The sequence below is a fragment of the Pongo abelii genome, chromosome 19 (genome assembly GCF_028885655.2).
Source record: "Pongo abelii isolate AG06213 chromosome 19, NHGRI_mPonAbe1-v2.0_pri, whole genome shotgun sequence".
NCBI lineage: Eukaryota > Metazoa > Chordata > Mammalia > Primates > Hominidae > Pongo > Pongo abelii.
Window position 1 is genome coordinate 66,569,638 of NC_072004.2, and position 22,741 is coordinate 66,592,378.

General features: G+C 51.9%; 1 long non-coding RNA gene across 1 annotated transcript; it reads left to right on the top strand.

Moving 5' to 3' along the window:
- Positions 1-18,410: 18,410 nt before the first annotated feature.
- LOC129054962 (uncharacterized) lies at positions 18,411-22,345 on the top strand. The gene is made up of 3 exons (XR_008519624.2): positions 18,411-19,772; positions 20,320-20,604; positions 22,068-22,345. It is a non-coding gene; the product is annotated as an uncharacterized LOC129054962 (long non-coding RNA).
- The last annotated feature ends 396 nt before the right edge of the window (positions 22,346-22,741 follow it).

Below are 22,741 nucleotides of genomic sequence, written 5' to 3' on the forward strand. Positions count from 1 at the left end.
CTGTGTTCCTCCTATTGTAGAATTGTCCCAGACTATGTCTGTCTCTGCCTCTTAGACTGTATGTTCTTGGATAATGGGCGCCATGCTGGTGAATCCCCAGTGCCTAGGGCTGTGCCTAACGTGTGCTAATTGCTTGTGTTTATTGAATGAATGAAAGAATGTGCATTTCTGTGTGTTTTTATGTGTGTTGGGATGAGGGAGTGGACAACCAAGGAGAAGGACAATATGACATAGCACCCATAGCTGAGGAGAAGGTCCTGGAAGGTTGTAGATCCAGCCAGGGCTCAGCCAGAAAAGCCAGCATACGGCTCTGATCAACTGAATAAGAGCAGATGTCTCCCTGCAGATAGATGCCTTCCCCACATTTGCAACACAGGCGTCCCTGTCTCAGCACCAGTCCTGAAGAACTGTCTCTGGAAGTTTTTCCCTTCTCCAAGCCCCACCCATAGTGTGCTGCCTGGCCACTACATGGATTTGTGTGAGGGCTCAATGTAGCCTCTCTCTCTCAGGCTGACAGGGGCCATTCTTCACACACAGCACTCTCTCACCAACAGGGCCTGGGGCCTCCTCAGAGCCATGGAGGCAGGGATTCACGGACTGACAGCCAGGTCTCAGGTGAGCCAAAACTCCCCACCCTTCCCCTGGCTGTCCTGCCACTTTATCAGCACCAAAATCCTACGACGACTTCGTCTTTGCAGACTGAGCTCTTGACTGGGAGTTAAGATGACCCGAGTTCTGATTGCAACCCTGCCACTGTCCGAGGGTAACCTTGGAAACATCACTACCCCCTCCTTGAGCCTCGGTCCCCATCCGAAAACTGAGCGGCAGCGCCAAATCCCACACCATTCCTGGGAGATACGAGGGCAGAGTGACCCTCCCTATCTCAGGGATGCAGGCTGAAAGGGACGGAGGCAGCTGGCTCTAGCCTCTCTGCACAGATTCTGCAGCACCCAAAGCCTCACCTTCTGACCATCCTGACCTGGGGATGCCACCTCGGAGGAAACTGGTCCATAGTTCATCGTCCAGCTCCCCCACCTACAGAGGACATTCTTTTCTCTCCCTCTGGCAGCAATCCCCCAAGCTAATTCTCCTAGTAACCCCCTGTCTTCCACTGTCCCCAGTCCTCTGAGTGTGGCTGGGCACCAGTGGTCTGGGTCTCCTCCCCAATAGAGACCATCCTCTCTGGGCAGCAAGGCCCCACTGCTATCTGCAGGGTTTCCTCCCTCCTCCCTGCCTTCCCCGCCTTCTCCACCTTCTCCTGTCTCCCTGTCTCTGCCTTCCTCTCTTCTCTTTTCTTCCTCCTTGAGCCCTCTTCCTTTGCATTTCCTCTCAACTCTCCCCTTAGTCTGTCTTTAGCTGCTTCTTTCCATCCCATCCTCTTCCTCTCTGATTCCTTCTCCAGACACCTTCCTCCTTGGTTCTCTTCATTGTGCTCCTCTCCTCCTTTTTCTTTCCCTTTCTCTCTTCCCATCCCTCCTCCATTCCTCTCCCTTCTCCTCATCTGTTTCTCCAGCTCTCCCATCCTCCCCCTGGGTCCATCCTCCCAGTGCTGTCTGCAGCTGGGTAAATTTCTATAAACAATTAAGTTTGTAATAAATTCAATTGTATTACATCCTTATTAGAAGCTTATAGCATTTGGGAAGAGGGATTTGGGCAGCTAAGAGGCTGATATCCTCTCTGAGGATATCAGAGAGGCTGAGTGCCTGGAAGTGGAGTGCTCCCATTTTCAAATTAACTTGAGCTCCACATATTTCATTATCTCCCCACATTTCCCCATGTCAAATGATCCCAAACATCTCTCTTTCCTTCCTCTCTGCCTGAGCATTTCTCCTCCTCTCCCTTCCTCCAGTCCCAGGAGATAGACTGTTGCAGCAGGAAGGTAGCAAGTTCTATAGCAAGAAGGACTTCCCAGTAGATGGTGCATTAAAAGAATCCTTGGCTAGAAGGAGGGGAAGTGGGGGAGGTGAGAAAGTCTCCATCAGTGGAGACCTGGGGTCATGGGTGGGAGAAGGGGAGGCCAGCCTCAGCCCCAAACCTGGGGATGTGTGACCCACTGGGCAGCTCACATGAGTCTCCAAGCCCAAGACTCTGGATGGGGAATAGGAGAAAACAGCTGCAGACATCTGGAAGAGGCTTGCCTGGTTCCATTAGCCTAGGCACCAGCCAGGCCGTGCTTTTGATGTTTGATCTTGCCCTCAGCACAGGGAGAAAGCCAATGAGATGTCAAGGACTACTCATAGAGACACCCCCTGCCACCAGCCAGGCTCCCCTCCCAGTTCCCCTGACAGCCCAAGCCAACTTCCAAGGCATAAATGAAATGCCAGAAAACCAAATACTGACCCCCCACCCCCATCCCCACAACAGTGGAGCCAAAGCCAATTCCCCTTGGGTGGGGGTGGGGTGATAGAACTTCCTACCCGCCTGCACCCTCCCAATGCCTTTCTTGTCTGTCCCAGACCCTAGGAGAGAGGCTGAGTGCCAGACCACAGTCATGCCTCATTTTGGTTCTTTTTGCAGAGGGCAGGTAATGGAGGGAGATTTTTTTTGGCGGGGAAGGGAGTGAATCTTGAAGACCTATTTGAACAAGGAAATGTTTATGGATAGCAAAGAGAAGAAGCAAACTATGATTAAGTAAGACTGGAATGTATAGCAGGGAAAGTAAAACTAATCTGCATGTATTGAGTGCCTGCTGCATGCATACAGACAGAGGTGAATAAGATGGTCCACTGGGGGAGGTAGCTGGATAAGCTGACACAAGTAGGATGATGAAGACAGTAAAGGCACCCACGCAGAAGATGGAAGCCATCAATTCTGCCAGGAGAAGAAGTGGAGGGCTTCATGGAGGCAGTGACACTTGAGCTGGAGTGAGAAGAATGAATAAGGGCAAGCCAGGCAAAGAAGAAAGGGAAGAGCTTCTGGGCAGTAGAGGCGGCATGAACAAAGACTTGGGGTGGTTTGGGGAGCACTAAAGTAACCCCTGGACTTCAGCAGAGGGTGTGTGTGGGGGGCGGGGGGGGTGTATGTGTGTGTGTGTGGTGGAGGAAAGGCAGTGTTGAGAAGAACTCATATACACTAACCCTTCACATTTATACAGCACTTTGCAACCTGTAAGGTGCTTTTCTTTCTCTTTTTTTTTTTTTTTTTTTTTTTTTGAGATGGAGTTTCACTCTTATTGCCCAGGCTGGAGTGAAATGGCATGACCTCGGCTCACTGCAACCTCTGTCTCCTGGGTTCAAGCGATTCTTGTGCCTCAGCCTCCTGAGTAGCTTGGACTACAGGCACATGCCACCACACCCTGCTAATTTTTGTATTTTTAGTAGAGATGGGGTTTCACCATGTTGGTCAGGCTGGTCACGAACTCCTGACCTCAACTGATACACCCACCTCAGCCTCCCACAGTGCTGGAATTACAGGCGTTAGCCACTGCGCCTGGCCTGTAGGTGCTTTTCAAAGTCACAGTCTCATTGAGCCCTTACCACAAGCCATGGGAGGCAGGATTTAGATACTCCTTGTAGGAATAAGGAAACTGAGGCTCAGAGAATTCAAGTGACTGACCCCAAATCACACAGCTGCTGCCAGGCTGCCTCTGAATTGAGCAACCCCCTTTCAGAGTCTCTGACCCTTGTGGAGCCTTGAAACTGAGGCAGGTGGGGTGGGGCAGGGTGGCCAGACTGATGCAATGGAGGCCCCGGCCTAGACCCAGGGACAGAGGAGACATGAGAACGATGCAGGCAGCCCAGGCAGGCTTCCTGGCAGAGGGAGCCAGAGTTTGGTTGGGGTGCAGAGGAGGTGTGCAAGCAGGGCATAGCTGGCATGAAATTTAGTGAAGGGGTTGGTTAGGGGACAGGGAGAGCTCATCTGGAACAAGGAAGATGCCAGAACTGTGAGTTGGATCAAACCGGGCCAAAGTGGGACGAGCTGGGGACAAAATGAGAGAAGGATGTGAAGGCAGCCCTCAGGGAGACACCAGCCAGTGGGCAGGGGTGGTGCCTATGGGAGGTGGTGTGGGGCAGTGGTTAAGAGTAGACTGTGGAGGGAAAGGAGCTGATTTCAAGTCCTGGCTCCAGAGCTTTCTAGCACAAACCATCTCAGTGGAGGAGTGAGAATTTTTTTTTTTTTTTTTTTTTTTTTTTGAGACAGGGTCTGATACAGTTTCACTCTGTGTCCCCACCCAAATCTCAAGTTGAATTGTAATTTCCAGTGTCGGAGGTGGGGCCTGGGGCCTGGTGGGAGGTGACTGGATCATGGGGGTGGTTTCTAATGGTTTAGCACCATACTCCTAGTGCTGTCTCGTAATAGAGTTCTCCCGAGATCTGCTTGTTTAAAAGAATATAGCACCTCCCCACCTCTCTCTCTCTCCTGCTGCCATGTGAAGATATGCTTGCTGCTCCTTTGCCTTCCACCATGATTGTAAGTTTCCTGAGGCTTCCCCAGCCATGCCTCCTGTACAGCTGGTGGAACTGTGGGTCAATTTATCCTCTGTTATTCATAAATTACCCAGTCTCAGGTAGTTCTTTATAGCAATGTGAGAACGAACTAATACAGGGTCTCACTCTGTTGCCTAGTGCCATGATCACAGATCACTGCAGCCTTGACCTCCCAGGCTCAAGTGATCCTCTCACCTCAGCATTCTGATTAGCTGGTACTACAGGCACATGCCACCATACCTGGCTAATTTTTTTGTATTTTTTGTAGAGATGGGCTTTTGCCATGTGGCCCAGGCTGGTCTCGAACTTCTGAGCTCAAGCAATCTTCCTGCCTTGGCCTCCCGAAGTGCTGAAATTACAAGTGTACTCCACTGCACCTAACCAGTAGTGAGAATTAACAAGCTAATGCTTAGCACCTTCTGGCACATGACATGAGTGTTCATTATGTGGCATCCCTTAAGAAGATAAGGGTGGAAATGGAGCTTTAGGGGAAAAAAAAAATTATTGAATAACTGTTGTGTGCTAGGAGCCATGTAAGAAGCTCCTACATAGGTCAGAGTTTTCCAGAGTTGCTGGATCATTAAACTTGCTGGGGTGACTCAGACCCTCTAGAGAGATTATGGATTTTTAACAAGGTTTCCCAGTGATTGTTAAGCTCAGACAAGTTTGGGAAACACCAGCAGATGAGAAAAGGCAAAGAAGGCTGATTCTGGCATGTAGCAGGTGGCACAAATGGGATAGAGAGGGACCCAGGGCCCATAGACAAGGGGGCAGCTGCTAGTGTGGTCCAGGCCAGAAGGATTAGGGACTGTTGGGATGTACTAGTTATCTATTGCTGCATAACAGATTACCCCCAAAATTTAGAGACCTAAACCAATTACAACCATTGATTACCTCACATAGTTTCTGTGGGTTAGGAATCTGGGAGCAACTTAGCTGGGTAGTTCTGGCTAGAGGTCGCTGGAGAGATTGTAATCAGGTGTCACCTGGGGCTGCAGTCATCTGAAGGCTTGACTGGGGTAGAGGAGCCACTTCTAAGATGGCTCGCTCACCTGGCTGGCTGTGACCCTGCCAGCACATGGGCCTCCCCATAGGACTACTTGAGTGTCCTTACAACATAGCAGCTGGCTTCCCATAAAGCAAGTGATCTGGGAGAGAACAAGGAGGAAGGTGTGTCTTTTATGACATCTCACACAATCGTTTCTGCAATATTCAATTGGTTATAGACATGATCCCTGTGCAGTGTGGGAAGGGACACAGAGCACAGATTCCAGGAGGCAAAGTTCATTGCGCACCATATTGCAGGCTGGTGACCACAGGAGGAGATCTGATCACCTCCATCTTACAGATGGAGAAAACTGAGTTCACTTAGTTTCTCCAGGTCATCCAAAGCAGAGGCTGGAACTCTGATCCTTCTATCTGAGCCCAGCAACTCTCCACCACCCCTAAGCTCCTGACAGAAGAAACCACTGATGGTAAAGCCCAGATCTGTGTCCCCCAGCGGAGAGGAGGGGAGGGGTAACAATTGGGCCTCCCAGGCCTGTGAAATAAATATAATCACATGTTTGTCTTTGCAAAAAGAATGCTCCCAGGCGGGTGGGGGAGGGAAGGACTTTCTTCATCTAAATATGCTTCTGCCCTGGTGGCTGGTGTTTTCCATTTAAAACCACACTCGAGGTGGCTGAGAACATATACTTGATCCTGGTGCATTTTTCAGAAATTCAACCTGTTGGGTTTCTTGCCCTTTTTCTGGCGTCCCCAAGGGTGGGCTCAACCCAACATACAACCTTTGTGGCTCACTCACAGGGTGGTCCCAGATCCAGGTTTCACCCTCTCTGAGCCCCCAGGAGCTGGGGTGGCTGCCAAGTCTCTCCCAGTATCAGAGAAATAATCTTCATGTCTTGATATCAGTAGATTTTGGGGAAGAGTGACCTTAGGCCAGGGAGACCTCTGCTTTAAAAAAGGCCTGAGGGCAGGACCTGTGCCTCCCCATGGGGCTCCCTAAGAGATGAGGCCTGTGTCTCTCCATAAATGGTAGCCCTTAGAGTGGGGCCACGCCACCCTCCTCAGCTGACAGTGAATTGGGGACAGATGGTCAGTGGCTGATGGCTGGAACAGGATAGGAGGTGACTGGGAGTCCTCCCATGCCTTCTGCTCCTTTCTTCTGTAGCCCCCTCCCCAGTTTTTTTCTCGAAATTAACCAGAGCCAGGCATGGGGAAGAAGAGGGTTAGTAAAAAAATAAAATTAAAAGGACCAGAGAGTGGCCAAGGTGATAGATCTCAGAATGGCACTGCAGTCTCCACCCCCACTCCCCTGTGTGGGCACGCCCCATCCCCTTGTATGTACATTGACCTCCCCCCATCTCCCAGCTGGATGGCTTCACAGAACAAATGCTGCAGAGGGACCCTTTGGCTTACTGTGCAAATGGAGAAACTGAGGCTCAGAGAAGAAACACCACTTGCCTCAGAGCACCTACTGGGTCCACTACAGAGACAAGCAGCCTCCCCCAGGTGTGGGCATTGGGCAGAGCCAGTAGTGGCCACCACCAGAGTCAGAGGTCACCAAATTCCTTCAGGAAGCCCATCCTTTCTTAGGGGAGAGAGAAGAGAAAGGAAGAGGCACAGAGGGTGTTGGACATCTCAGGAGCCCCCTATGGGGGACGGTGTCTGCAGTGGTGGCTGAAGGCAGTTGGAGCCCTCCAGGAAAGGGGGAAGGCAGGAGTGGCAGGAGGATCCTGGTCCCCAGGTGGCCTTAGGCAGGTGGAACCAGCCCTCCATGCCTCAGTTTTCCTTCCAGAAAATGGAGATTTGTTCCTCCATTCTGGCCCTACTGCCAATTATACAGCAGAGCCTCTTCCTGTTGGCCCTGGCCTCTAAGCACTGAGGACATGAACTTGGCCTCTTCTATCCTGACCTCTAACCCCCAGTTTCCTCTGTGGTGGGGTTGGAGGAAAGGAAATAAGTCCTATGGGAGGATTAGGGTCACTCAGGTCACCCGAGAGCTCAAATTGCAGCAGAGTAGATGGAGGCGAGGTTAGAGGGACTTCCTGGCCAGCAGTCCTGCAGGGCGTGGCCACCCCCTCCTGGGTGGGATCCTCTCTCCTGAGACAGCTCTTCTTACTCCCCTTCCCCAGGGGCAGAGGATGGGCATGGAGATGTGGGGGGGTGCTAGACTCCTGGATGCTGTGGGGTCCCCCTCCCTGCCAGCTTCAGAGCCCACAAACCACCTGTCTTCTTACAAAGCCACAGAGACCCTGAGCAAAGAGAGGCCACCTTCTGGTGACCACCCTCCCACCACAGCTCTGCCCCTCGGCTTCCTGCCTGCAGGAGGCCATGGAGTGGGATGCAGGGTGGGCGAGAAGATGACTGTGGAGGAGATGGGCCGGCCACCGGTTAGGGCTAGCTGTTCAGCTGCCGGGGAGGGCATGGAGAAGACGAACTTTCCAAAAACAAAAGCAGAAGCGGCAAAATATCCCATTAGGAAAAGCTGGTGGTGAGTCTTGCCCTTTGAGTCCTTCATTCAACCCTCAGAGTGCTAGAAGAGATCCAGACAACCCCCAAAAGCAGCGGCCAGTACAGAGAAGGCTCAGGAGACAGGACTGGGCAGGGAGGGCTGCAGATTTTTAAACAAATAAATGAGAATTTATCAGATCATTATAAGGATGAAGATAATAAAATAGGCTGGTATGATAGAGAGTGCCTGGGGGCTGCAACAGATGGTGTAGTCATGGAAGGCCTCTCTGAGGAGGTGATACTTAAGCTGATGCCTGAAGGCCAAGAAGGAGCTAACCAGGTTTAGAACTTGGGGGTGGGGGAAGCATTCTGGGCAGAAACAGCAGCAGGTGTAAAGGTTCTGAAATGGGAATGACCCTGAAATCCCTGAATGTGAATGAGCTTGGTAGATTTAGAGCCAGAAGAGGAAGGCCAGAGTAAGTGGCGTGAGACTGGCCAAAGGTGGGGTCAGAGAGGTAGCCAGGGGCTAGATTGCATACGGCTTTGGAAGGTAAGGCAAGGAGGTTGAATTTTCTCCTAAATGTGATGGAAAGCCATGAGAGGGTTTTGAGTAGCAGAGTGACGAGATCTGATTTATGTCTAAAAGATCCTTCCTGCTGTCGTGCAGAGAATGGATTGCAGCTGCCAGCACGGAGGCCAGGAGGGGAGAGCAGACCTGCGCTGTTGCAGTGTCCGGCTGAGAGCTGCTGGCGGCAGTGGACACAGAGAGAAGAGCCTGATTCTAGGTTTAGTTTAGAATCAGAGCCAGCAGGCTTTGCTGACAACTGGCTGTGGCTGAGGGTCAAAGGGAGGAGCAGAGATGACGCCTGGGCTTTTGGCTAGAGTCAACGAGAGGCTGGTGGTGCCTCGCTGCAGTCTGCATTCTCCATTCATCCCCTGCTGCTGCAAGCCCAGGGCTCCCTCTGCGGAGGCTGCAGGACAGTATTCATTCATGGATTCCAGCAGGAGATATTTCCTGAGCTTCAACCAGGCCCCTTCCAACCCCTAGCCCTACCCTGCCCTGCCCAGCCCCTGCCCAGAGTCTGCTCTATTTCTGACAGTCGGGGTGGACAGCTGCCCTCACCCTCCAGCCTGGTGGGTGTGTGCTTTCATGCCCTGCCTTGGCCCAGATGTGGGGTGGAGACATTAGTGGCCTTGGAGAACTTGAAAATCTCTCTGTGTGGTGAGATACTCTGGAGGAGAATGGGTGTGTGTGTGTTGGGGGTTGTTCTGTCCAGGGAGCAGAGCCTCAACCCATCCCTGGACCCAGGAGGGCAGGCACTGGTGGACATTTTTTGTCATTGTGGAGTGTAATGAATTAATGACAGTACAGGGAGTCTTGGATGTCTGGAGCAAGACGCTGCCAAAGGAAGTTCCCAAGAGTACCTATGCCTGGGGGTGATCTTCTTCCACTAAAGGTCCTGAGATGTGGAGGCTCAGGCTGGATAGTGACTTACCAAAGGTCACACAGCTATTTCTCAAACAAAGCCTTAGGTCTTTTTTGTTCTGGGCAACTTGAGATGAAGCTCAGAGCACCGTGGGACAGATCTCTGTTCTCTTTGAGCCCCACCCTCTCTTGTTCCCAAAGCCTCTCCTCCTGCCCCCAGTGCTCTTCCCATTTTCCAACTGCATCCCATCTCCCCACACTCTAGGAGGCCACGCCTCACCACTCACACCTGCCTGGATGTCCCCTGTGTCACTCCCTAGGACCCCGCCCAGGCCCCAGGCTGCCCGCTGAAGCCGCTCCGTGGCCGGGGTGCCCGGTGGGGTGGGTCGCATCCGATGGCAGCTCCGTGTCGGCGTCCCCGCCCCCACCCCGAGCCCAGTCTGTCAGCCGTGATGGATGCCGGGCAGCGGTCCCTTGGAACGAATCCTGGGTCTAAAAGCCTCACGCAGCCTTTCCTGGGCGGGAGGCGAGGGGAGGGACACGGGGGTCCCCGAGAGCCCGGCTCCCTGCCATGAATCAGTCGCTGGCCCAGCCAATTAGCGCAGACAAGAGCCCAGCGATGAATCACGAGCCATTAGGGCCGACTCGCTCCTCCCTTCCACCAAAGTGGGGTCCTGGCCCTGGCGGGGTGGGGAGTGCTGCTTCTCTCTGGACGGCCCTTCCCATTCAGAACCGCTGAGAAGACCCTCGCCCCGGGAAGCTGCGGTGGGCAGGGCAGCATGCGGGTCATTTGCGTGCCATTTGCATGGCGCGAGGGCATTGGACGCTCCCTGACACGGGCCCTCCCACCTGCCCCGTCCACCCTCCAGACGGGTTCACCGTGAGAAAAGACCCTGCCAGTGACCCCTTAGCGCAGCCAGGGAGCAGGGTGCCTGCCCCTTTCCTTCATCTCCTGAGCAGAGGCTAGACCTGCGTTGCCAGGTCCTAAGAAATGAGAGCACTGGGCCGGGCTCCAGGGATCACCCAGGCCAACTCATGCCTTCCAAACTTGCCCCCTCCTCTAGCAGAGGAGGGAGTGGAAGCCCACAGAAGGCAAGGGCATATCAAAGACCTAGCTCGGCCAGGTAGTGCACAACCACACCCTGTCAGCCTAGCCAGAGCCTAGAGCCGCCTGCCTGAGCCCTTGGGGGTCTCTGTATTGATGTTCTTTGCAACCGGCTGAAGCCTCAAAGCTGGACTCTAATGACTGGTCAATGGTTGGCATCAAGGTAGTGGCAGGGGAGGAAGTCCTCTGTCTGGACCCTCTTAGGTAGGAATGAATTTGGGGAACTAGAATTGCACTGAGGGAGTCAAAGAAGGTGGAGGGAGAAACAGCCAGAGCTTGTTGCTATGTGACAAGGCTGACCATGACTTGGTCTCATCTGATCATTGCTATTACTTTCCCCATTTTATAGCTGAGATTACTGAGGCTTGGAGAGGATAAGGGACTTGTCCAAGGACCCCAAGTAAGAACATAGGAGCTAGATTGGAACCCAGGTCCATTTGGCTTCAGAGCTTGAGTAGATGATCTCCGAGCCACACAACTCTGATTCTGTCCTGAACGCAGCCTCATTTATCCACCTGCCTATGTGACATGGCCAACCAGCTGTCCCACAGGGACCTCTAACTCACTGAGTTGAGACCTGAGCTCATTATCCCTCCCTCCCCAGCCCATTCCTCTCTTCTCTGCAAAAGTTGCCATTAGCCACTGGCTGCCCAAGCCAGCAACATGGGGATACTCCTCCCTCTGCCTTTTCCCATTCCACATCTGACCAGGCATGCGGGTGTGGAATCTGGCCAGTTTTGTTGTGAAATGGGACCCTCATGGGACCTCTCCTTCCCAGCTGTGTGTCAGTAGTATGGCTCAGACCCTGGGCCTCTCTCACCTGGAAAATTTCAGTACTCTCCCAGTGGGTCTCCAGGGTCCTTCCCTTCAATTCCTTCCTCTATGCTGCTGCCAGAGTGCACTTCTTCAAGTGCGATTGAATACTTCACTTTCTACCTTAAAAAAATTGACTCCGCAGTACTTTCAAGATAAAATGTTGTGGTGGCTCACTCCTATAATTCCAACACTTTGGGAGGCCGAGGCAGGTGGATCACTTGAGGCCAGGAGTTCGAGACTAGCCTGGGCAACATGGTGAAACCCCTTCTCTACTAAACATACAAAAATTAGCTGGGCATGGTGGCACACGTCTGTAATCCTAGCTACTTGGTAGGCTGAGGTACGAGAATCACTTGAACCTCGTAGGTGGAGGTTGCAGTGAGCCAAGACCACGCCACTGCACTCCAGCCTGGATGACAGAGCAAGCCTCTGTCTCAAAAAAATAAATAAGTAAATGAAAAGTTTCAAAAAAATTGAGCATTAAAGGGCCTTCACAGGTGGACACAGAATACCTTTCTAAACCCACCTCTGGCCACTTGCCCCTCAGGATCCAGTAAGTTTCTGGGCATGTGGGATCGCTCACCTTGCCCAGAATGTACCAAGGATCTTCCCTCCTCTCAGCCTTGGCTCCTGCTGTCAGCTCTGCTAGGAATGCCCTTTCCCTATCTCCACCTGGCAACTTGCAGTCTCCTCCTTCCACCATCTCTGAAGCTTCCCCCACCCTGCCCAGGCAGGATGAATTGCTCTCTCCTCTGTGCTCCTCCAAGCACTTTGCTCAAATTGCTAGCCTAGCACTTCCACACACAGTAGTGTGGTTAGCAGGGTGTCTGCCCCCGCCCTGCCTAAGAGGCCTGGGGCAGGGGCTATGACTTGCTCAGCTCCACATCTGTGATGGGGTCTGGCACATTAGACAGGTTCAATACCGGTTTGATGGATGGGTGAGCTGCCCTCTCTCCTCTTTCTCTACTCTCCACCTTCCTGTTTGGCCTGTCTCCCGAGTTGAAGTCATCCAATTAAAGAAGTCTTGCCAGAAGGCAATCTGGGAGTTGGCCAGAGTCTATGTGACCCCTGGACCCACAGGTACCTGATCTGGACAACCACATGGACAAGCCACACAGAGAACACAGATTGGGGTCGGGAAATCTGGATTCTGAACCTCCATGGGAGACCATGAACAAGTCTCCTCTCTTCTGTGGCCCTCTGTTTTCTTAACTGTTTAATGAGGTAGAGGGTAGATGATGCTTCTAAGGTCCCTTCCAGCTCTGATGTTTTATGAATTTGTTGCTTTCTAGTTCTATGGCCTGTGCAGGGCCCTCGACGGTTGGCATGGTATGTGAATGAGAAACAAGAGCTGTGTATTGGAGGTGGGCTGTCCAGGGCAGACAAACCATTCTCCCAGGAAGTAACTTCTGAGAAAATAAGGGACCAGCTGGAGAAGAGGTCAGGGCAGACGTACACTGAGAGGATGGCTGTAGCTCGCCTGAGTCAGTTAATTGTGAAAATCAATGGTGTGGCCAGAGGCAGGAGACAGGGAAAAGCCTGGGGGATGGAGACTCCCAGGCAGTGAATGGGGTGGGTGTGGCATCCTTTCCCAGGGCTGGTCCAGGGGGTTCTATAGGCAGAGCAAGGCCCAGGTGGGTTGGGGTTCAGGGATGGAGCAATGCAAAGGAAAAAGCCTGGTATTAGAATCTCAGGGAGAAGGACACAGAGAATGTAGGTGGAGTGAAAATGCACATGATATAATGTTCAAGAGAAATTCATTGTTGTAAGTTTAGATGGACACAGGGTGCTGGAGACAAGCCCTTTGCTCCTTGTTCCCAAGTCCAGACTTGGGTCCTAGTCCTGGCCGTGCCACTGACTCGTGTTGATATGGTTCTGAGTTAAGTCCTTCTTTGCCTTTGAGCCTCTGTTTCCCCACCTATAAAATAACGAGTTTACCACCTCCAAGGGCCATAGTCCTGGCACATACAAGGTGCTCCCACCAAGGGTTCTGCCAGCCTCGGTCCACCCACCACCTGTTTACCCCTCTATCCAGGTTTCCACCTCCGACCCCTCTATCCAGGTTTCCACCACCAGCCCCTGGGTTCCCCCATGCTTTGCTGGCTTTCTCTGGATTTTTTCCCATAGCAGTCCCTGTCTGGCTCTGCTTCCCAACTTCCCACTTCCAGTCAAGCCTTCCAGCCTCTCTCAGATCCTGGTTTGTGCACTCAGGCTGGTGGGAGCACAGGTTGTTGTAGGCCAGCTGGGGCCTCCCTCCCCTTCCCCTTCTTCTCTCCCAGTTGATACCACTCAGTCCTCACTCACTCCATGGAAGGAAACAAACAGCTGCTGGGGTGTTCTTGGAGGGGAAGACATGGACCTTTGTTGGGAGGAGTGTCCAAGGGGAGCCTGGTTGGAGGAGGTGGTAGGAAGGAGTAGGGACCTGGAATAAGCCACTCTCCTTTCATCAGCAGCCTCCCAGTATTTCACTCCATTTGGTGGGGCAGAAAGGAGGTGCCAGCATTGACCCTGAGCGTGGACGGAGCCATTCCCTCAGCAGTGAGCCCCCAGCCACCCCTTTGATCGCCCCTCACCCGCTCCCTAAGAGGCTGTTAACGTCCTTCTTTATGGGGCTGGGGACGAAGCCAAGACTCTCTCCTCATCTGGGGGCCCCAGGCGGCTCCCTTTGTACTTCTTCCCATGCCCAGCGCCTGCCATGGGGGACTAGCCTGTCCTGCCCCAACAAAGACTGTAAGTAAGAAGTCCTGAGCCTTGAACTAGTTAGGTGATCTGATGGGAGGAACAGTCTGAGCTTACAGGGGGCTCCCGGTCTGATTGGGGGAGGGGAGCAAGTAGAAGAAGAGACAGACCAGCAGAACAGAGCTGGGAAATGGCCTCAGGTGAGCTTCCTGGAGGAGGAGGATAGGAGAGCACAGGAGAGCAAGGCAAGGAAAAAGAGGGGGAAGGGTCTATGTGAGACTGAAAGGGAGAAGGGGGATTCTGTGGGGGAGGTATGGGATGGATTCGTCCATCTGAAGCAGAAAACCCAAGCCAGAGTATGGAAAGAGTGGTAAAAGGGATGGGGGGGAGAAATGGGCAACCTCAGAAGCTGAGATGGTGGTGCCGAGCCTCAACCGATTCATCTGTAAACTGGGCCTGACACCTGCTTCCCCCAGTTGCCGTGAGGATTCGCTGGGCCCATGCATAGAAGGGCTCTGGCTGGAGATCACACTCCCTTCTCACGCATTTCCTGTCCTGCTTTTATTCCCCACTGCATCCAAGCCCAGAGGGGCCAGTTCCTCTCTGTTTCTCAGCATCTGGCCTCATCTAGAAACATCTGCCTCTCCTGCAAGAGGTCCCAGTTAAGGCTCTGAAGGAAGAAGTGGTGAAGGCAGGACTGCGGGTGGCAGGGCGGGCGGGAAAGCTGAATGGAAGGAACAGAGGCGCATTTTCCTCACCCCCACCTCCCCCAGGCCTCATTCTACACAGATTTGCCATTCATCTCCCCAGATTCCCCTCACTCCTGGCTGCCCTTAGTACACACACGCACACGCGCACACACACACACACGCACAAACCTGTTTTCTCTCTCAACAATTCAGTGTGGCCCCACCCCAACCCAGGGCCCTCGGTAGAGGACCCCACTCTGCTTCCTCCAGCTTTTCCTTCAGTGGCTGCCCAGCAATGTATTCTCCAGTTTTGTTTCCAAAATTCTGGCCAATTTTGTGTTCTTCTCCATAACATGTCCATGTTATTTCAATATGAAAATATTTTACCTCCCAGTTAAATTATCAAACTTTTCCCTGAAAAATCTTCCAGTGAGAAGCAGGACCATATTTTATCCTTTGTTTTTTCCTGCTGAAGGCACCCAAGGAGGACTCAAGGGTCCCTGTGACCCCATTTGAGTCATGCTGGCGGGGCTCTGTGAGTACGCAGAACCCCCAAGACAGAGCCTACTGTCCCGCACTGGGAGAGGAAGGCAAAGGCAATGTGGGAGAGGGGGTGTCCCTGGATCCCTGGCACCAGCCTTGGTCTCAGAAACAAGACTTTAGCTCAGTGGAGGGTGAGGGGGCTTTGGGGATAGTCAGAGTTAAAGTTGGAGTTGGATGGGCAGGTGTCACCCATGGCAAGAAAAGGAGATGGTACTCCTGTGGTCTGACCTCAATCTCTCCTGCTTCAGGGGTAGAATTCTGGGTTCATAGAATGTCCCTCAAGCTGGGCGTGGTGGTGTGTGCCTGTGGTCCCAGCTACTCTGGAGGCTGAGATGGGAGGATTGCTTGAGCCCAGGAGGTTGAAGCTGCAGTGAGCGGTGATCAAGCCACTGGACTCCAGCCTGGGTGACGGAACAAGACCCTGTCTCCTCCTACAGTCCCATCGCTATGATTGCAGATGAGGCCAGACAGAGGGCTCACTTGAGACTGCAGAAGTCTTCATTCTTTCCAAATTGACTCATTCTCAGTTTCCAGGGTCTGGTGGGCAGAATAATGGCCCCTCAAAAATGTCCACATTCTCATCCCCAGAACCTGTGAATATGTTACTTACATGGTAAAAGGGATTTTGCAGATGTAATTAAGGATCTTGAGATGAAGAGAATATCCTGGACGGTCTGGATGAGCTCAGTGTCATCATAAGTATTCTTATCAGGGAAAGTGGGAGGCAGGAGACTCACAGAGATGTGAGGACAGAAGCTGAGGTGGGAGTGATATGAGGATGGGGCCATGAGCCAAGGAATGCAGGCAGCCTCTAGTCAGTGGAAAAGGCAAGGGACCATTTCTCCACTTGAGAAGGAACCAGCCCTGCTGACCCATTTCAGATTTCTGACCTCTGAGCTCAATCTGTTTATAAGCCACTAAATTTGTGGCAATTCATTACAGCAGCAATAGGTAACTAATTGCTAATTAATTACAAACTAATTACACAAGGCTTTGGGGTGAGAGGCTTTGTGAGCTCCAGTAGGGAACCCAGTGAGTCTTCCCCTCCACTTTCTTTCATCCTTACCCAGCATTAATTGCACATCTGTGATGTGTCAAGCACATACCAATTTAATCATCACAGCCCTGCCTTCAAGGAGCTTCCAGTCTAGTGGGACTACAGACATGCAAACACCCAAGAACCACACAGTAAAAGAGTGATTTTTGATGGTTGGTATATACAAGCTGCAATCTGCATGGGGACAGGAGCCAGAAGTAAGGGAATGCTTGGGCTTTTGGAGCCAGAAAGAAGTGAGGTCTTGATCCTGACTGCTCATTTTGTGATGCTGGGCAAGTTACTTATGGGGGATCTGGTTGCTCCCTGATCCACCCGGGGAGGTGAAGGGGGTGCTGCATTAGCCCATTGCATTATCCTTGTGAACCAGAGCTTCAGAGTGAGTGTGGGATAGGGGTGGAGGCTGGGGACAGGGAAGGATGCAGGTATTACTATGCTCTACCTATGCCTTAGTTTCCGCATCTGTAAAGTGGGAAAAATAATCACACCTATCTCATGGAGTTGTGAGAATTAAATGATGGTGCATGGGGACTGCTTGACACAGTGAGTTACACCTAGTAAGTGCTCAGAAAACAGGGAAGGCTTTATGGAGGAGCTAGAACTTGAGCCAGACCTGAAGGCCAAACAGGAACTTGTGAGACAAACAAACAGGAGGAAGCTCTTCTGAGCAGAAAAAAAAAAAAAAAAAAAAAAAAAAAAATCCCAGCATGCGTGACGCACAGGGATAGGACATGAACCTTTTGGGGAATTGCAGTGAGATTCAGGAAGCTGAAGCCTAATGTGGCCAAGAGGCAGGAGAGGTGCTTGGAGAGTAGGCAGAAGCTGGATCACCAAGGACCTTTTATGTCATTCTAAAGATGCTTTTATCCTGAAGCCAATAGGGAGCCACTGAAGGTTGTTGAAGAGGGGAGTGACTCAACTAGATTTTTATGTTGGAAACAAATCTGTTTTCCATGTTGGTTCCAAAGAGAGACAGGGACTGAGGGAAAGGATCCCATTCCAATTCAACTTGTTGGGGCAGGGAGGAGAAGGTGTTTCCTTTTTTTTTTTTTTTGACGGAGTCTTGCTCTGTCACTTAGACTGGAGTGCAGTGGTGCAATCTCGGCTCACTGCAACCTCTGCCTCCTGGGTTCAAGCAATTCTCCTGCCTCAGTCTTCTGAGTAGTTGGGATTACAGGTGCGTGCCACCACACCTGGCTAATTTTTATCTTTTTAGTAGAGACAGAGATTCGCTGTGCTGGCTGGGCTGGTCTCGAACTCCTGGCCTCAGGTGATCTGCCCACCTCGGCCTCCCAGGGTGTTTCCAATGTCCCCAACTGTGAACCCAGAGATGATCTCTGGAGGAAGGGGTTTCAGGAGAATCACAGCAAGTCAAAGGAAAAGACCCAAATACCTATTATCCATACGAGAAAACTGAGGCCCAGAGAATGTCACACAGCAGCAGCAGAGGCAGGACCAGATCCCAAATGTCCTGACTCGCAGCCCAGTGCTCGCTCTAAAGTACCCTGACAGCCACAATCGTTGAATGAATAGCCAAGTTGCAGATGGAAGACTCATACAGAACAGGCAGTCTCCCACATTGACTCTTTGGAGGGACAGTGAAAAAAGACTGCTCGGGCTGGGCGCGGTGGCTCACGCCTGTAATCCCAGCACTTTGGGAGGCCAAGGCGGGTGGATCACGAGGTCAGGAGTTCAAGACCAGCCTGACCAACCTGGTGAAACCCCATCTCTACTAGAAATACAAAAATTAGCTGGGCATGGTGGCACGTGCCTGTAATCCCAGCTACTCCGGAGGCTGAGGCAGGAGAATTGCTTGAACCTGGGAGGCGGAGGTTGCAATGAGCCAAGATTGCGCCACTGCACTCCAGCCTGGGCGACTGAGCGAGACTCCATCTCAAAAAAAAAAAAAGAAAAAAGAAAGAAAAAAAAGAAAGACTGCTGTTGTCCAGTGTTTCTGGGGACCTGGTTGCTCCCTGATCCACCTGGGGAGGAGGAGGGGGTGCAGCATTAGCCCATTACATTATCCCATGAAATGGAGCTGCAGAGTGAGTGCAAGATAGGGGCAGAGGCTAGGAGGCAGGAGAGGATGCAGATGTTATTATGCCCTACCTATACCCTAGGCCTGGCTGAACCTAAACTGTCCTCAGTGCCATGGAACCGAACCTGTGACAACACAATAGACTAAAAATAAACTGGGCATTTACCACTTTAAAGCCTTAGAGCCAAGTCTCCCCATTCAGTTGCAATGCCCCATTGAGGCAGTAGACTGACCTCACGTGACTTTTGGGAATGAACACTGAGACCATCAACCCTATCAATGAGGGTTAAAAAAACAACGAAGTACCACCTGACAACTTCAAATTATTTATTGATTCCTGAAAAGGAAAATGAAAGGAAGCTGGCCAAAGCCACGGAGTGTCAGTTGAATAAGTTATCAAGAGTCTTCTTGGACTGACGATGCGGCTACATTTGCAGCACTTAGCATCTTCTGCCTTGGAGGAGAGCTCCTGGTGGGCGCTCAGCCCACCTGCTTCAACTGCAAGCTCACTGAAGACAGATGCCCCAGTTTGGCATGGTGCCTGGCTGGCAGGAGGGCTCTTCTCCTCTTTTGCAGACTGTTGATGCAGCCTCCTAAGTACCCTCTCTGTCTCCCATCTTAGCTCCTCCAGTCCACCCTACAGTCTTCCTAAGACACTGACTGATCAGATCCTCCGACTCTGCTGGAACACCTCAGGGACTCTCCACAGCTACAGCAATGACTTCCCAAGAGTGCCCTGGGGCACGTCAGTCCCAAGAGATGCTCCTGAAGAAACAGCTTAGGGCCAAAATAAATTTAGAAAATGCTCTTTACTGAAGCTCCACAGCCCTTGGAGATTCATATTCCCCATGAGCATAATAAGGGATCTGAGAAGTCCTGCAAGGTTAGCATGCAGCGAGATTAGCATATTTGAACAGTTTTCCGAAGCTTTTTCCATCACAGGCAATCTTTTTGCAAGCAATGTCTACAAACAGCCCAATGTCTACAAACAGCCCAAGACATAGTCCCACAGAACATACTTTGGGAAGCAGTGAGCTGCGTGGTAGAGCCTGAAGTTCAGTCAGGGAAGGGAAGGGCAGCAGTTGTGTGATGAGTCCCTGCCCAAGGGAACATGGTCTGTGGGAGACTGAGGTGGCTCAGGGTGCAAAAGGGAAGGTGCTGGCTGTGTGCAGACATGACAGAGACTTGTGGGTCAGGAAAGTCCATCAGCAGCTCTCCTCTCTGCCTTCAGTCTCTTCGTCTAGACACAGATGTCCTGGGCACGTGTGTGTTTCTGGACCTGGCACATCCTGAGTGAATCTTGGCCTCTTAATGAACCCAGCAGCCTCCTGCTACAGAGTCACTGAGATGTTGTGCAGTTATGACATGCCCTCCCACCACAAAAGAACATTCCAGCTTGTCCAGGGGATGGTCACGGAGGCCAGTGCTCCACCGGATCCTCAGCAGCAGGAGCCTTCTGTGGTAGGAAAAGCATGGGCATCGGAGGCCGAGTCCGGGGCTCCCATCCTGATCCATCACTGACTAGGTGCTGTGGGGCCTTGGGTAAGTCACTCAATCTCTCTAAGCCTGTTTCTTCATCTGTAAATGGGTAAATAATAGCTGCCTTCAGTGTTGTCGAGCCAGCGTGGTTTGTTGCCCTGGGGTATCAGCCTCACCACCTCCAAAGTTCTTGAAGATCCTCGAAGGTAGGATTAAGTCTCACCTTTCATTCATTCCATGCAAATACTTGTCAGGCACCTTCCCCATGCTAGGAACTGGGGAAATGGTGCTGAGGAGAAACAGGCTGGGTCTGTGCCTGTGGGGAGCATACCTTCTGGTAGGGATTAGGTAATTCATTCATTTATTCAATACCGAGCAGCCACTGTGGGCCAGGCACTGTGCTGGGCTTGGGCCTCCTATATGTTTTCATACAGAGTTTACAAAGTGTTTACAAAGCATTTTTGCCATAATTGGTTAGTTTGTTCTTCATGACAATCTGATAAGATAGGAAGTAGAAATTACCACCCTATTTGGTAGACAAGGAACTAGAGGATCAGGAAGACTAAGAGGAAAATTGAACTGGGAACCAAAACCTCTCTTCTCTCCATAGGCATTCACTGGAGGACCACTCTGGGCCAGGCACTGTGTTCACAGTGAGATGCAAATGTTCTGTCTGGCTGTGTGGGTGGCGCTGACAGCCATTTGTTTGCCTGTCTATTGCTGTGGTCCCTGTTCCTCTCTGAGGCAATACCCTCCCCCAGCCAAGCCCTCAGCTACGGACTTTCCACACAACATGGAGCACATAAGTTGGTTCCTCGAATTCCACACCCTCAGCTGTCACCGTTTGTAGCCCAGGAAATCCTTCCTGCACTTGACTTCAACACCTAAGGCCAAGGTTAGTCCCCCTACCACCAGGGGCCTTTTTTGGGGTAGAGCAATGCTCAGGGAAGACCAAGATGACTCAGGCCCTCCTCAAATACCAACATGTGAACCAGAGGCACAGTAGACCCTGAGCTCCCAGCCAAGTGGGTGCTCACTATGGGGGCTACTCTGGGCCTTGGCCAGGGAGGAGCAGGTGGGAGCAGGGAGCAGAGCATGCAGATCTTCCAAAGGGGATGGAGTTATAAACTGGAGCGGGAGAGGAGGAAAGGGTAATGAGGGGGCTGAATGATGAGCCCACCATCATTTTACTAAAGGCCTGGAAACTGACAGCAACGTGGGATCCTGGAGGGAAGTGCTGAATTGGGGGTGGGGTGGGGTGGGGGGGTGTCAATATCACTCAACATCCAACTCACTGTCAGCTTAAATGAGCAAACCCCAGCTGAGCCAGAGAAGACTGACATATCCAGCATTCCCCAAATCCATCTGAATATCTCCTCCTTCTCTCCACCTCTTCCTTCTCCTCTAGGAAGGCCCCTCAAGTCATCTCCACCCCTACAGGTGTGTTCCCTGTGTGCCTGCCCAGCTCTTGTGCCTATACCCTGCATCCTGGCCACTCCATCTCCCTGTGTTCTGGGCATGCTCTATTTCCTCCAACAGCCAGGGGCTCTAGGAGGTGAGCTGTAAGAGGTGGAGGTTCTTTTTGTTTGTTTGTTTTAGAGGGAGTCTCACTCTGTCACCCAGGCTGGAGTGCAGTGGCGCGATCTCGGGTCACTGCAACCTCTGCCTCCCGGGTTCAAGCGATTCTCCTGCCTCAGCCTCTGGAGTAGCTGGGACTATGGACGCACACGACCACACCCGGATAATTTTTGTATTTTTTTTTTTAGTAGAGACGTGGTTTCACCATATTGGCCAGGCTGGTCTCAAACTCCTGACCTTGTGATCCGCCCGCCTTGGCCTCCCAAAGTGCTGGGATTATAGGCATGAGCCGCTGCACCCCGCCCAGGTTGAGGTTTTTGAAGAGCATCACCTTTGCAGGTACAAAGTATGGAATCTCCTTTGAAGCTCCCTCCACCTGGGCTGTCTTAATTCCCAGGCCACTGCCAGATCCTGAACTGTTCCGTGAGGTGTTTACAGCCTTTCTCCTGTGCTCCAGGCATGTGGCCCTCCACCTGGATTCTGTCTGCTCTTTCATCCCCTGGCCCTGGTTCCACCAACAGCTTCCTCCAGCCCTGTTGGCAGCAGTCTAATCTAAATCACGCTCACTGCGGTTTTCAGTATAAGGTTTTATCATCAGGTTCTGTATGGGTATGGGTAGCCTGAAGGATGTGGGGTAGAACCAAGATACAACTACCTGCCTGGGGAGAGCAAGCCGCGCTACTCTCACAGCTCACACCAATGCCTGCCTGAGATAATTTTTGTCTCCGTTAATTCATTTGTCGCCAGGAGAAAGTCGAGCTGTTTCTTTCCTCTTTACAGGTGAGAAACGCTGCAGGCAGGAATCCAGCCGTCATTCTTGACACCACCCTTATCTAATCCCCTGCCAACAGCTAGTTCAAGCCAGCATCAGCTCTCTCCTGGACCACTGCCACCGCCTTCTAACAGGATTCCCACCTCCACCTCCACTGTCATTACCCCCGATCTACAGCCAACTTGAGATGATCATGTCACCCCCTCCATACCCAACACAACTCCAAAATGCAAAGAGGCTTCCTCTGTTCTTGGATCAAGGGTTTAAACATGACCTAGAAGGCCTCGCATTGTCAGTCTCCATCCACCTCTCACTCCTCTCTCTGCACTCCAGCCTTGTCTGCCTTCTCCCAGCACATTGTATATGCTCCCTCCTCCCACAGGACCTTTGCACATACTGTTTCCTCTGCCTGGGCTGTTCTTCCATCCCCTCAGGTTTCAACTCAGACATCATCTTGTTGGGGAAGGCCCCCAGCTTCCCTGGCCAGTCAAATCCCCCGTACATACTCTTAGGGCATCATGTTCTTCGTTTTCTTGGCACTGACCACATGTCATCCTGACTGCATTTGGGTGGCTATTTGATTGACGTCTGCTCCCCATTAAACTGCAGGCTCCATGAGGGCAAGAGCCAGCCTAGCCCGGTGCCTGGCACATAGTAGGTGCTCAATAAATAGTTGTTTGAG